General features: G+C 32.7%; 1 protein-coding gene and 1 long non-coding RNA gene across 5 annotated transcripts in view; one reads left to right on the forward strand and one right to left on the reverse strand.

The window, feature by feature from the left end:
• LOC134531681 (cholinephosphotransferase 1) overlaps window positions 1-14,182 on the forward strand; it is a 127,878-nt gene that overhangs the window by 90,583 nt on the left and 23,113 nt on the right. The window lies entirely within an intron of this gene.
• Window positions 931-14,182, reverse strand: part of LOC134531683 (uncharacterized) — a 43,505-nt gene continuing 30,253 nt past the window's right edge. Inside the window, exons 2-3 of the long non-coding RNA XR_010075063.1 lie at window positions 1,495-1,654; window positions 931-1,254 (exon numbers count right to left, since the gene is read on the reverse strand). This is a non-coding gene — a long non-coding RNA (uncharacterized LOC134531683). The remainder of the gene's footprint in view (window positions 1,255-1,494; window positions 1,655-14,182) is intronic.

The raw sequence follows: 14,182 nt of genomic DNA on the forward strand, positions 1-14,182 counted from the left end.
ATATATATAATTTTTTAAAATGATTTGTTGTCATGTATGAAATATAATTTCCAGTAAGGTGTTTCATGGCCTAAACGTAGCACTTATTACATATTTGGAAAAAAAAGTTAGGAAAGGTTGTAGTTCGGCATGCACTTCTATTCTTTAAACTGCAAGCCTATGTTTTTTGTATTATATATGACTTTCTGTGTACAAACAAAATATTTTTGGGACATTACTAACACAACATATGGCATATTGTTCATAACAAATCTATGTGGATGCAAATCAAAGGTTTTGGTTTAATGAGTTGGTAATTTATAGTTTCAAATGCCTTAATGTATAATGAATACTGTACAGCACTTAGTGCAATTTTCTCATAGTTTGCATTCAGTACAAGGCTAAAAATTACTGAAATAGGAAATTTAGCATTTAACAAATTCATAATATTCATGTTTATAATAACAAAAATAAACAAAATGTTTATTAGTCCATATTTAAATTTTTAAGTTTGGTTCTTAAGAAAAGTGAAAATATATTTGTAAAAGTATGACTTTGCATTTGCTGTCTGCATTTTAATTCATTATGGTTATTTCTTTTAACATGTCATTTCATCAACATCAACATGGTCGTATGTGTTATTTTTCTTCTAGAAAAGACCACAAATCCATTCATGTAATATCTTAAAATGTGAATTTTTAAGTTGATTTTCTTGCAGCTTTAATGATACTTTTTGTTGTATTAGAGCACTTTCTCACTGTAAATTTGGTCTTGTTCCATTTCTCTCTCTCTCTTTCATGCCCCCACCACCACCAACACCACCACCATTACACCTTTTCCTTTCCTGCACTCCCCAAGACAGAATTATTTTGGGTTTTTTTTATTAGATTTAAAGAAAATTGTTACATTGTAATGCATTAAGGGTGCGGTTCAGCAACTAAAAATCACTACTAGTCTTGGAAATCTTTTTATTTTTGGTAAAATGTGAATAAAACCTTCGAAATCAACTACCCGACAACTCCGCCCAGTCGGTATAAGTATCTGCATGACTAGGAACAGTGGTCATTCAAGTCAGGCTCTTCAGGCGGGGAGGGTGTGGCTGGCTTCAGACACGTGAAGGCAACCAGTCCGCCCCCTCCCCTGAAATGTGCGGGTCCTCCCCGTGCATGCACAGGACAGGGCTGAGAACCGCAGTGATGCCAGTTCTGCTCGACCCTTCCCCTGCTCTCTTGCCTAGGTCTTGACTCTCCGCATCTGGTCGATGAGAGAATCCCCCTAGAGGTATGACAGTAGATTATTTTTTGATGTATAGTGCACATTTTTAATATCTAATGCAAAATCCACAAACAACACGGATATTGAATCGTGTTTATAATTTGTTTATTACTTGAAGGGGGGGACAAAGACTCTCACATTTACAAATTTCATTTACTTTAAAAAATAGCTTTGTTTAATGTCCGTTTTAGGTACCGTCAAAGAATAATTCAAAAATGCATTATTTGTGTTTGTAAATACCTTATGTAATGGAGAAGTACAAAATAATCCAGTTGCGACCGATGGGCTGCAGGCGGTGACTGAGTTTGCAAGTGCGCTGTACATTCACAGGACAAGCGTAATCCACCAATATCCACGATGTCGCAGAGAAGGCAGCGACTACCATGCAGGCACGGCCAATCTGCACAGCAATATTTTTGTGGAAATGACTCAAAATAGTAGGATTTCGCAGAACTCATTAGTTTGTCGCCACAATACAGTAAGTTGCAATAACAATTCAGTAAAATAATATGTTATAATGTGGTTTGAATACTATTAAAAGACGTTGAATTTGATAGTAACCAGCAAGTGCCTTTTTAGCATGCGCAAATGGCTTCCTTATGGGCTGTAAAACAATGAAGGTATCTGAAATCGGCCACAACTTGAAACATAACTTTAAACTTATGAAAACTTTTACCTCAAAGATTGATCTTTTTAGTCATAGACATCTGAGATAGCTAGATACACATTAATAGTTTAGCCATAGTAATGATAGGGTCCTTTTTAAACAAACGTTTAAAAATCATCCAACTAATAAAAGTTCATTGAAGAGAAGTAGATCTCGGGTAAACTGTTTTAGAAGGTGAGGGGGTGTCACCGCATGACAGACACTCCTTTCTTAATCAGTGATGTAAATAAAGTACCTCGGTCCTGGCCGAGAATGGTGTTATCTGGTTGGTGACGGCTGTGGCGGCTGATTCAAAAAAACACTCTGTGGATTCCTCTGCTTCATCAACGATTACAGTTCACATAATGTTGACGCCCTGATTACACTTACTTTACTGATGAATGTTGAACTGTAAATTGTCGGATGCAAACTCAATGATCGGGTTACTAATGAAGCGATGCCTTTCAAAAGGCTTGTCGCTCACGGAGGAACACCTTACTTCCACGCTCCCTTCTCACAGACTGTCTTGTGGTTTAACAATACCCCAATGGTTAAAACCCAAAGATAGCAGTGTATATGCTTCGTTGTTAGGGGCAATGTCAACAAACATGTAGATGTCATTTATAATAAAAATTACATGAAATTAGATTGAAAAAATTTAATACTATCTTCAAAATAAACTTAAAAATGAGAAACAAACTGTCAAAAATAATATAAACAAAGTTATGTAAATGCACCTCCTGGTTGTTACTTCTGAACAAATCTTTTAAAATATCAATAATAGATTTAGAAGCTTATAAAATTACAGCTATTCTCTGAACTAAATAAAAGATTTTGCTCAACTGCTGCATACTTAAGCTGCTTTCTCTTAAAAATTTAACCTTTTTAACATTTTTGGGCATCTAATCTATATTGTGGTACCCTGATACATTTTTCTTTTGTTACATTTGAATCAGCTAACTCTGGTCTGAAGTTTGAGAACCATTTCCTTTTTCCAAAATATTTTATCCTTTATACATGTTTCTATATGAGGGCTTCTTTAAGCCTGATAAAAAAAATGAATATTTTGTCTTTTAATGTTAGATTTTAAATTTTACTAATAATAATTGTTTTTTATTAGTAATAATTTGCAGTCTTCAGTATCTTCAAGAAAAAATCTTTTCTTCTGTTTTGCAGATTGATTTAGTTTTATTGCTCTTGCCAAAGGCACACATTTCACTTCAATAAGAGGGCCATTCCATTGTCACGTACGGGACATTTGTAAAAATTTTCATACCGATAATTCTATAAAAAATTATATTATAAGGGGTATATTCATGTGTTTTCTTGGTTTCTACAGAAGTTACATATTTAGTGTAAATTTTCAGCTTAAGACATGATAAGAAATACCTTTGTTAACAACATATTGCTGTCAAATGTAACCGTCACGTATGGGACACATATAGTCAACCATTAGTTTCAAGAGGACACGTTTTACTGAAACTTTAGCCCGAATTCTAGCATGATATTCTTGTATTATTTTTTGTGAGAACTTATAAGAATAAGAAAAACAGACATCAATAAATGCATGAAAAAACTCCAATAATGAATCAGAAACAATTTTTTTTTCTGTTTGTCACGTACGGGACAATGCTGTCACGTATGGGACATTTACATTAGTAAGATTGTGCTGAATAAATTTTTCAGTAGAATATTAAATTAAGTTGTACTTTCTAGGCTTCTGGGTTGTAGCCGCGTCAAAATCAAAGTGTTCATCGACGTTTCAGTCGACGTTACAGTCGCCATCATCAGGGAGCAGATTAATTGAATTAATCTCTCCCTGATGATTGTGACTGTGACGTCGACCGAAACGTCGGTGAAAACTTTGATTTTGACGCGGCTACAACCCAGAAGCCTAGAAAGTACGGACAACGGCCGCGAAAGCCTGCGCTGTTTATTGAAATAAGTTGTGTTGAAAAAAAATTAAATTTACACAACCTGACTCATAGATATATGTTAAGCGAAATTGATTAAATGTAACTAAATAAAATGATAGAGTAGTTCTACCTGCCTATATCCTAACTAAAAAAAAAATTAATAACAAAACTGTTACTCTGTATGGTCATAAAGATCACTTTAAATGTCAATAAATTTAAACAGTCCTCTGTTGTTCACCACTACTGGAGGAGAAATCTCTCTTGCTACATCTTCTTTTAAATAACAAATGCAGTCTGGTTGTCGAGGCCACTTGAAGTGATGTGGGGGACCTGTAGGGACCATCACTGACACCTGCACTTGATCTCCGCTTGCATCCACCACTTCTCCAGGGTACTCTTTTCCTTCGTAGCATACGACTACCCATTTTCCAGGGAAGTTGAATAGATTCCCTTTCGGATTGGAGAGTGCAATTTTTGTAGACAGTGCATTGTTTTTTGCATAGAACCCTGACGAAGTGCTACATGTAATAATGTGGAATTCCTTGATTCCTGGGATCGAAGGGACATTTCTCCAAGGATTTTGGGATAAAATTTCATTCCTAATGTGGTCCTCTTCTATATACCATAAATGGCTTTTGGTATCAAGTTGTGCAGCTACTTCTGCAAAATCCTTAGCTGACTGTATTGTGCATCCCTCCCCTTGCGTCATCATTTTCATTCTTACTAAGCGTTTAATATTGCCACCAACACCATCTACTACACCTTTACCATGAGATGTCGCAAAGTATTTCCAGGTAAATGTTCTGTTGTGTTTCTGGTTCAATATTTCCAATGTTTTCACCATGAATTATTTTTTAACTCTGAAGAGGGCCCATCACTCCAAATTATTTCTTCAGAAATTGCAGAATTTTCTTTAAGTATTTCTGTGTAAAAGAAATCCAAGAACACAAAGACTGTGTCCTTATCCTTATTTTTTGTGTCTGAACAAAGTTTATAAGTTTTGCAATTTCCATTACAAAAAACAGCAGCAGTGAATAAAACAACACTAGCACGAGACCACAAAGCACTTTGTATTTCATTTTGATACTCACAACTGAAAGACATTGCGAAATCAACCTCCAGAACACGCTTTGTACCATTTGCTTTGTCCTTCTCAAACTCATCATGTTGTATTCTTTTGGTGTTTACATGGAGCATCATTTTAGGCATATCTGCTATCAATTTTTCATATATATATCACCTAAACAGTCTTCTTTTATAACTAACTTAATTTTGTTTTCATCATTTTTCTTCCATTCTTTCCAAGTGGTTTTAGAATCTGGTTCTCTTGGGACTACCATTCGTTTCCCATTACTACAAACTTCACAGAGGTTCTGCCAACACAAAGAGTTCAAGCTATCATTGCACAACAGATTTTTCCAAAATTCATTGTTGTATGTATGTTTTAAGGCCTTAAGTTTTAAAATGAAGTTCTCGTGTATTCTGCATTTACACTGCTCTGCAGGAGTCTCTTTAAGTAACAAAACATTTTTTTGGCCTTAGACTACAAAATTTAGAGTAACCAATTTTATAATCTGGATTTTCTTCTTTGAATATATAAAATGCTTCATGCATAAACATAGTCATAAAGTGCTTTTGTAATTTAACTTTTTTTCTATTTTCCCACACAGTTAATACATCTTTCATCCCTGGGCATGTGTATACTATATCTGGACGATAGAAAAAATTTATAACAGAAGTCTCTTCTTTACAACTGTTTCTAGTTCCAGCAATACTTTCTTCCATTGTCGTAGTCAGTTGAAGACCAATGCGTTTAGCAAGACCTGTCACAACAGCTTTTTGTTTTCGTGGTGAGTTTGGTAAGGCCCTTGCAGTCTTCCAAACTGCTTTTGATAATGTCTGCTTGCAACTGTAAGGTGTGCCAGAGGAAGACATATCAGAACTGTTTGCTTTTGCTGCATTTTTAGCATTTTTCTTTGCTCTCTGAAGTCTTTTCCTATTTCTTTCATAAATTTTTTGGGCAGCCTTGTCTTTCACTGTCATTTTCTTTTTCTTATTCTTTCTCAGTTCCTTAATCCGTTTCCTTTCCTTCTCAAGATAACCATCTGGATCTGCAGTCTTTTGTTTTTCCCTCATTTTTTTCATCCGAGAAGCGCTTGTTGTCTTCTTAGATTCAATATTTGTCACTGAAAACCAATTAAATTGATTACTAAAAGTAAAACATTGAAATAATAAATTTATGTAACACATAATATGTTATTTTAGATAGGTGAATATTCTACATATTTTGGGTAAAACATTATATTTTTCATATGTCCCGTAGGTGACGTCACGTACGGGACATGATTGTATCTCAAAATTTTTATTGTTTTTAATGCAATTAAAACATATAAAAATTAGGTTAGCTACCTGCATTCTAATACAGTTTGAATTTATATAAGTAAGATATAATAACAATTTGTTCCTGATGAAACATGAAACATAACCTAAATTTGTCACGTACGGGACATCTTCAACACTCACAATTGAATAATTAATTTAGTAGCAATAAAATGTTATTAAATTATTTTTTTGCAAGAAATATGTTTGTGCATAACCTATATTTTGAACTTAAATATAAATATACATTCATTTATGTGACATGTACTTACCAAAGAACCTGAAAGTAGCCTCTCTATGAGCAAAATAGAAACAGTTGAATAGCAGCCACATTAGAATCAATAAAACAGCTGTTCAATGTTAAATGAGTCAAAATTCAACATTGTCTGTCAAAGACCATAACTTTAAAATCTTTTACGTAATGTTTTCTCAACCAGAAAAAAAAAAACATTTAAATTAATAAAACTTCCTAATTTTCATGGAATGGCCCAAGAGTATCTTTGTTTTTTACTAATACATCTGAACTGGCCCTTAACAACCCTTACTTTAAGTCTACAAATAAACCACACCTTCCCATTTTTTAATCAGGTTCCCCCCCCCCCCCCCCTTTCCAGTTGTTTTATGGCTACCTATTCTTTTCGACATCCAAACTCCATTGCTGCTGTGACTATTGGTAGCTTGTAAAGTAGCTGCTTGACTAGTTTACTTTTCTTTCGCATATCATGCCGAAATTGCTTACAGTGATATCATGCCACATATCACAATCTTATTGAACAACAGTATCGGGCATGATTTTGGCTCATCTTTATTTACCTGTATCTTTGCGACGTATTACGTGATCTTCGGACTAGTTATAAAGGAATTTGTGGCACTTGGTTGTGCGGTGTTCATGTTTCTTTTTAATGAGAGTCTTGGCTTTTGTATCGGTGGGGCTTCCTTGCAGCAATGCTAAAACTGGGTGAAATTTATTCATTACCATAAATTCATTTTTTTCTTAACATTGCCAGTAAATAATGATTTTGATAATGCACAAAATTATTGCTCACCTCAATTAAAAATAAAACAAAAAGGTGCTTCTGAATGAAGCCTATTGATGTTTTACTGAGCATTTTGACATTTTTAAACATAATGTACTGTTAGTGTTGTACCATAAGTCAGTGCGCTGCCAACTTTAATACACTAGTTGACTAGCTGGACCAGATTCACTAGAAAAAATGTGCAAAATACACGTAGACAATAATTTAATTATTTTCTGTGAAGTAATATTCAACTTATTGAAAACTGATTAGAGCAAATTATTTGCCTTGGGGAATTTCAGACCTTCTCATTAACATATATATATACAATTAGTTTAGCAAAAGCAGAATTGTTAGAAGCGATAACACAAAAATAAATTGTTCTTTTATAAGGAAAATCCTTGGAAACTATTGCCAACAATATCACTTGTAAAACTGCAAGGTAAAGCTTTTTACCATTAAATTTGGTATAAAGATCTGCCTTAATAGTTTTACAAGTGATATTGTTGGCCACTGCATTTCCAAGATTTTTACTTGTAAAAATAAAAAAAATAAAAAACAGTGAATTGTGCGTGCATTAGCTCACAAATAAGACCCTCCATTAACAAGGCAAGTGATTCACGGTTTGATCCATGATAAGTCATTAGCCACATTCTGCATTTAAGAGGTTCCAGTGGATTGAGAATTCTGTACTTTCGAGATACATTTCAATAATACGTAGTTGTTAATACTTCCCTACATAATGTGTGCAGGCTATTTAAGGTGGTGCTTGGCTGACAACTTATAGAATCCATGTCCATGCTACAACTGGAACCCACAACCACCCATCTGGGCAGCAGGCGCCACACCTTGCTTTATGCTTCCCTTCCTCTGAAAACTTAAAAACTGAATGAATGAATGATAATTGGTAATTAATACTAGCCTCCTCGACCAAACTTCAACTCATATAAATTCAATAAATGTATTTTCATACAGTAATTTGCACCCAGAGTTGCATGCTGAACAATCTTTTTTTTTTTTTTTTCTAAGCAAGATAAAATTGTGTGTGATATTCCCCTTTTTTCTAAAACAGTTGACAACATTAGATTTTTATTTTAAGTAATTAAAGTTATTGTGCTGGGCTGAGAGATATTTATTAAAAGTTATTATTCTAGTTGGTAAAAGAAATAACAATGTATAGTATAATTTTCTTAAATTTGTTGCTAAAGTAAAAGAATAATACTTTCCAGTGATGATATTTGAACCAGTAAATCGAAACAAGTGTATTTAGCTCTAAGCTAACAGACACAAAATGAAATAATGGTGAATTTAATGTTAGCCCTATTTATCGTGAAATCCGATTGAGTTTTATGTAGTTATAAAGTTGCAATTATTTTCTTTTCGTAACAATTAAAGTATTGCAGGATAGTTTTACTATCACAAAGTGTTATTTTATACATTTCCCACTGTTCAAGTAAGGTAATGTATAAAGGTTAGTGCCGTCACATGCGGTTGGCTCTCTGGATGACTTTAGCTTGTGTGTATACCAGAAACGCACATGCGCATAATAATTCAACCTGTTAAAGTCACGCGGAATGGTGCATGCGCTGATCATTGCATATGCATTCTGTAATTTCTCTCTGAACGCTCATAAGGACGTATAACTTCAAAAACTCACAAAATGAGTAACTTCACACTTGCAATTTATTACGTAATGCCGTACGGTTACTGCGTTTATAGCCATACACTAATTAAATTCAATAAATCTTACATTCTCTTAGTACAGGGGTCGGCAACCTGTGGCTCGCGAGCCACATGCGGCTCTTTGGATGTTAAGCTGCGGCTCTTTAGTTCCGTGCCAGAAATACTGCATCACCAGGTCATTTATACAGAAAATATTTTTTTTTATTACAAACCAGTAGTAAGCCTGGTTTTTTTTCCACGGTTGTTATATTTTATTAACACTTTGAAGGCTGCCGACGTAATATTACGTCATTGTGTGTTTTGGTAAAAATGTGATCGACGCAATATTACTGCGCAACTTTATTTATTCAAGTACTGTTTATTGTTGGCAAGAAAAATTTTTGTGGCTCTTTAAATACTTTGAAATTTTGTAAATTGTCATTTTTGGCTCTTCCGACTCAAAAGGTTGCCGACCCCTGTCTTAGTAACTTAGCTTTAAGTTAAATGCTGTGTGATATTCATTTGTGCTTCTGTGAACAGAACGGGCGAAAGAACTGAAATTTTAGCTTTACTGCAAGAGCAAAAATTATTCTTGAAATAAGCAGCAACATAAGATTTCATGTTTGCAAATAGATTACCAGTGAACTAGACAAAGAGAGCAAAATTTCAAAAAAACCTGAACTGCACCCTTAAGCTCCGTACTCTTGTCATTTTTAATATATATCACTATAAAAAACTAGTAACCATGAAGTGGATTGCAGGCTTCTGTGGCCATTGTCTGATAAACTGTCTTGGCTTTCAAAGGTGAGCTGCATAGCTGTCGTAGTGTTTACCTACTTTTACCTTTCACTCTGCATTGCAGCAGGTATTTTCAGGTCTCTATACATACTTGCCAGGACTCTTCCTTAGGTAGTCGATCATGAGAGAGCTTGGCTTTGGTGCCAGCCAGTCCTGTCAGTGGCTTCTGCATCTGCCAATAATTTGTGGCCTAATCTCATTGGCTATTATTGTTCATTCAGTGTTGGACAATGTATGGCTTCTTTCTCCTTACTTTTTGCAGGTGTTTGTTTTTTCTGTACCATTAGTGGTTAGATGTTGTTCGGGTGTTAAAATAATTTCCATGTTGTACGTATCTACATGCATGCTGTGCAGGTTTTCTATTAAATTAAGGTACATGCAGAATTTTTTAATTATCAAAAAGTTAGGTTCCCAAACTTAATTTCAATGTTAGTAAAAGTTTGTAAAATAACTTGTGCTTGACTATGTTAAAAATGTATTCCTCAAAATTAAATTATTTGGAATCTAGCAGAGTTCAGTGCTCAGAACTACAACCTAAGTTTAAATATTTGTCCTTTTGAAATATTACATTATTTGTTTATTTGTAGTTTTCAAGGAAAATACTTAAACCTATACATATAGATTATCACACTGATTCTATTATAATTTCACAATAATATATAAGTTTTGGCAACAGTAAATGTGCTGGTTGCAGTAGTCTTTGTGTTATTAAAAAATGTTTGTGTTAAATGGATAAATACAGCTTACAGTTACCTAAGTTTTGTGATAAGTTATGTAATGCAATGAAACCTCGCTATAGAAAATATGCCAATTGAACAACTGTAGCAAGCAAAAATAATTAAGATAATGTACAATTAATTAAATTCACTATAGAGTATAGTGTCAGTTGTATGATTGTGCTAATGTTAATTATGATTAGCAATGTTTCACTATAAACATTAAATCTGAATGTGCATGAGAGATATGAATTGGTATGTTTAAATACCTGTGTACATAAGAAGCAATCCTTGTGTTAGCTCTGCTGAATTTGTCAACTTAATGTAGTATACTTATTGTATGATCTATTCATTCGCTTCTTCCTGAGTGAACATGAAAAATTTCAGTTAAAAAAAATAAATAAATAATATGTTTTGTACCTTATCTTTCAATATTCCCCAGAATGTTCTGCTAAGGACTGTGGTTGTGAGATATCTTTTAAATTAATTTTTTTAGCATGCTGTTAGAAGTAATGTTGCAGTAAAAGGGTTCATAAACTATACTTGATGCTCATGCATTCACTAAATGTCTTACAGTGGTATTCAAAATCTCTCGCATTGCAAGATATCTTTAAGTCATTTCGTTGTTGTTATTGTTGTGGCTGTTGCTGTGATTATGGTGTTGTATGTTTTGAAATGTGATGTACAGATGTGTTTTTGCAAGTAAATTTAATGCATTAGGAATGTGTTAGGTTCAGCATAATCTACGTACACTATTTTTAACTTTTAAGTACCTATTTCCTGTTCCGAAAGTAGTACCTGTTCTACCTGTTAGTTACCACTTTTTATTTACTTGTTGAAATGTGCTTAGTGTAATGTAAAAATTTTCAGTGCCTAACATGGGAACCATACAACTGATGTGATCATGTTTGTTAAAATACACCACAATATTAAGTTGCTGTTCAACATATTACATATTATAACTATAAATTTGTAGCCTAAGAAGTAATGTTTTGGAATAGAACTGTATCACATGTGTTGTCCGCACAAATTGGATCCAGCAGAAGTCACACTTTGCTAGTCTCATCTTTATTGGATGTGTAGTAGACACAGTTGTCTTGCACCACTCTCACTGTGAATGCATGCAGTCATTGTGCATTGTTGATTGGGATTGTCCTACACTTTAATTTAATATGCCTGGAACAGTTTATGTTTATATAGTTTAAAATATTTAGAAATATTTGTATCTTTTAATAAGGTATTTTGAAAGCTAACCAGTTAGCAATTTAATTTAAATTTAATTTGCATAATAGTACAAGATCCCGACTAAGATTGACCTTCACTCATTTGTTTATCAAATGAAAAAAAAAATAGTGATCATAATATATGAACAAACATATTGCAAATAGGTGGCCTGATTAAATTAAGTCAAGGCTACCCTTTATTAAAATTAATATAATAAATATTTTCTTAACTTCTTCACTTATTTGCTAATCAAACGAAATAAATATTGATTGAGAATATGAAGCATAAGGAACATGAAAAATTTTGGTTGTCTATCTTTGTCGGGTCCCTACTACAGGTTTGTCAAGTATGAACATGTGAGTTGATACTATATATTGGCACTCATCTGTTTGCTTATTGAAATATATAACAAAATAAAGATAATTTTACTATGAACATAATGGTATTATGTTGTCTAATAATATGATCATTCTAAAATAATGTGTTATTGATTTTCTGTATTTGTTTATCATGTTTTGTATTTATTTTATTTTCTTTCCTTTATAAAATAAATAACAATTTTAAAGATAAGTATTTAGTATTTATATATTACTCATATATTATTTCTCACATACAGTATTATATAGTTATATATTTTTATATTTTAATTAGTAAACAAAAATTCATTTTCGTATAGTAGATATAAATTTAATTGTAAGTGGAGTCTGTTACTCCAAAATGATCGACAGTGTTGTTGGTTTTTCTGATTACATGGAAAAAATATAATAAATATCATGCACACACTCTTTTACACAGGACTTACGTCACAAGCAGCTATTACGTTGTATCCTTGTCTATCGCACTGAATAGTATGTGCAATGTTTCTCTGTTGCACACTGTTTTAAATTGCTACAACCGCAAGTCTTGACCGAATTTACTTAGACAGCCTAATACCATCATGTTCGTAGTAAAATTATCTTTATTTTGATGTATATTTCAGTCAGAAAACAGTGTGTTGTAAATATATAGTATCAACTCACCTGTTCATCCCTGACAACCCTGTCGTAAGGACCAGACAAAGATAGACAACCCAACCTTTTCTTGTTCCTTATGCTTTGTACTATCAATCAATACTGATTTTGTTTGGTGAAAATGTTAAGAATTATTTATTATATTAATTTTAATTAAGGGTAGCATAGACTTAATTTAATTAGGCAACCTATTCACTATGTGTTTGTTCATAAATTATGATAAATAAAAAAAATTTCATTTGGTGAACAGATGGTTGAAGGTCAACCTTAGTTTGGGATTTTAGTCTATAAAGTTTATACATAATATATAGAACTTGTACACAAATTTTATAGGCCAACATATGCTATATCTTAAAGGTGTAGTTATGTAAAAGAATCTTTGTATGAAGTATATACGTTCTCAAGACTATTCATATAAATTAAATCATTGGTCTCTTTTTTTTTTATTATATGATTTTTTCATATTTACTTAATGTTGTTAATAGTTATGCCATGTATTTATTTATTGCTAATCATGCATTACATTTACATATTTCTAAGTTTATGATTTTGCTGACATTTTAACAATACATAGTAGCTCAGATTTTGTGCGACTTGTCTTCAGTTGCTTTGCGCTATCTGTTTGAACTCAACTTTGTATTTGGAGTGTGCAGAATCTCTCAAAAGTGTAGCCAGTAATTACAAACTGAACATTTTTGCACTGAAAAAAATAACGTGATTCATATTTACCACTCTTACCTTAAAGTCATTATTATATCATTTAAGTTGAGCAACTTTAAAAATCAATTTTAAGAATACTTAAACCAAAAAAAAATAAAAGTTACTTGGGACTATGCAAAAAAAATGGGTGAATGTTTCTAATAATAGAGATCTTGCTGGTATGAAAACACGGTTCACAATATCATCTTTTTTTGTGTGTATTTTTTTTAACACTACGTACTGAAATAGATTTTTCATTGAATTATAAGTAGTACATTGAAACTAGCAAAAAAAAAATTGTCTTGTTGGAACACTTGGCTCAACTGTTTTTTGTGAAGTGTTTATTTGCCAAATTATATATTTTAATAAAAACCATTTCACCTGCAATTTCAAAGGCATATACTAGTCTTGGGAAGCACTTTAGAACATATATGTTTTAAGTTATTTTTATATGATGAATGTGCAACCAAAGTTTGTCGGTTGAATTCAGACTCACCCTCTATAATTGAATTCACACAATAGTAAATTTTTGCGTCAAGGAGCTTCTTTACATTAGTGCTCCATTGGCACAACCGTAGACAAAATAAATATTGCTACAACAATCATTAAGGTTAATTTCTGTAGATTTATCTCTGTACTGGTCTTGCTTTTATCACCTATCCCTTAAATCCAATAATTGGCATAAAAATTAAATTATCAATCTAGTTGTGAGACAAAGGGTGAAAAGTGGTTTTTTAAATATATACTCATTAAAATTCTGTTCTTCTCTTTTGCGAATTGTCATGGTTTAAGATGCTTATTTGTGCTTATGAGTATGATTTGTGGTTTTACTTTATTTTTTTGTTAGTCCAGCTTTGGTAAA

The sequence above is a fragment of the Bacillus rossius genome, chromosome 5 (genome assembly GCF_032445375.1).
Source record: "Bacillus rossius redtenbacheri isolate Brsri chromosome 5, Brsri_v3, whole genome shotgun sequence".
Taxonomy (NCBI): Eukaryota; Metazoa; Arthropoda; class Insecta; order Phasmatodea; family Bacillidae; genus Bacillus; species Bacillus rossius.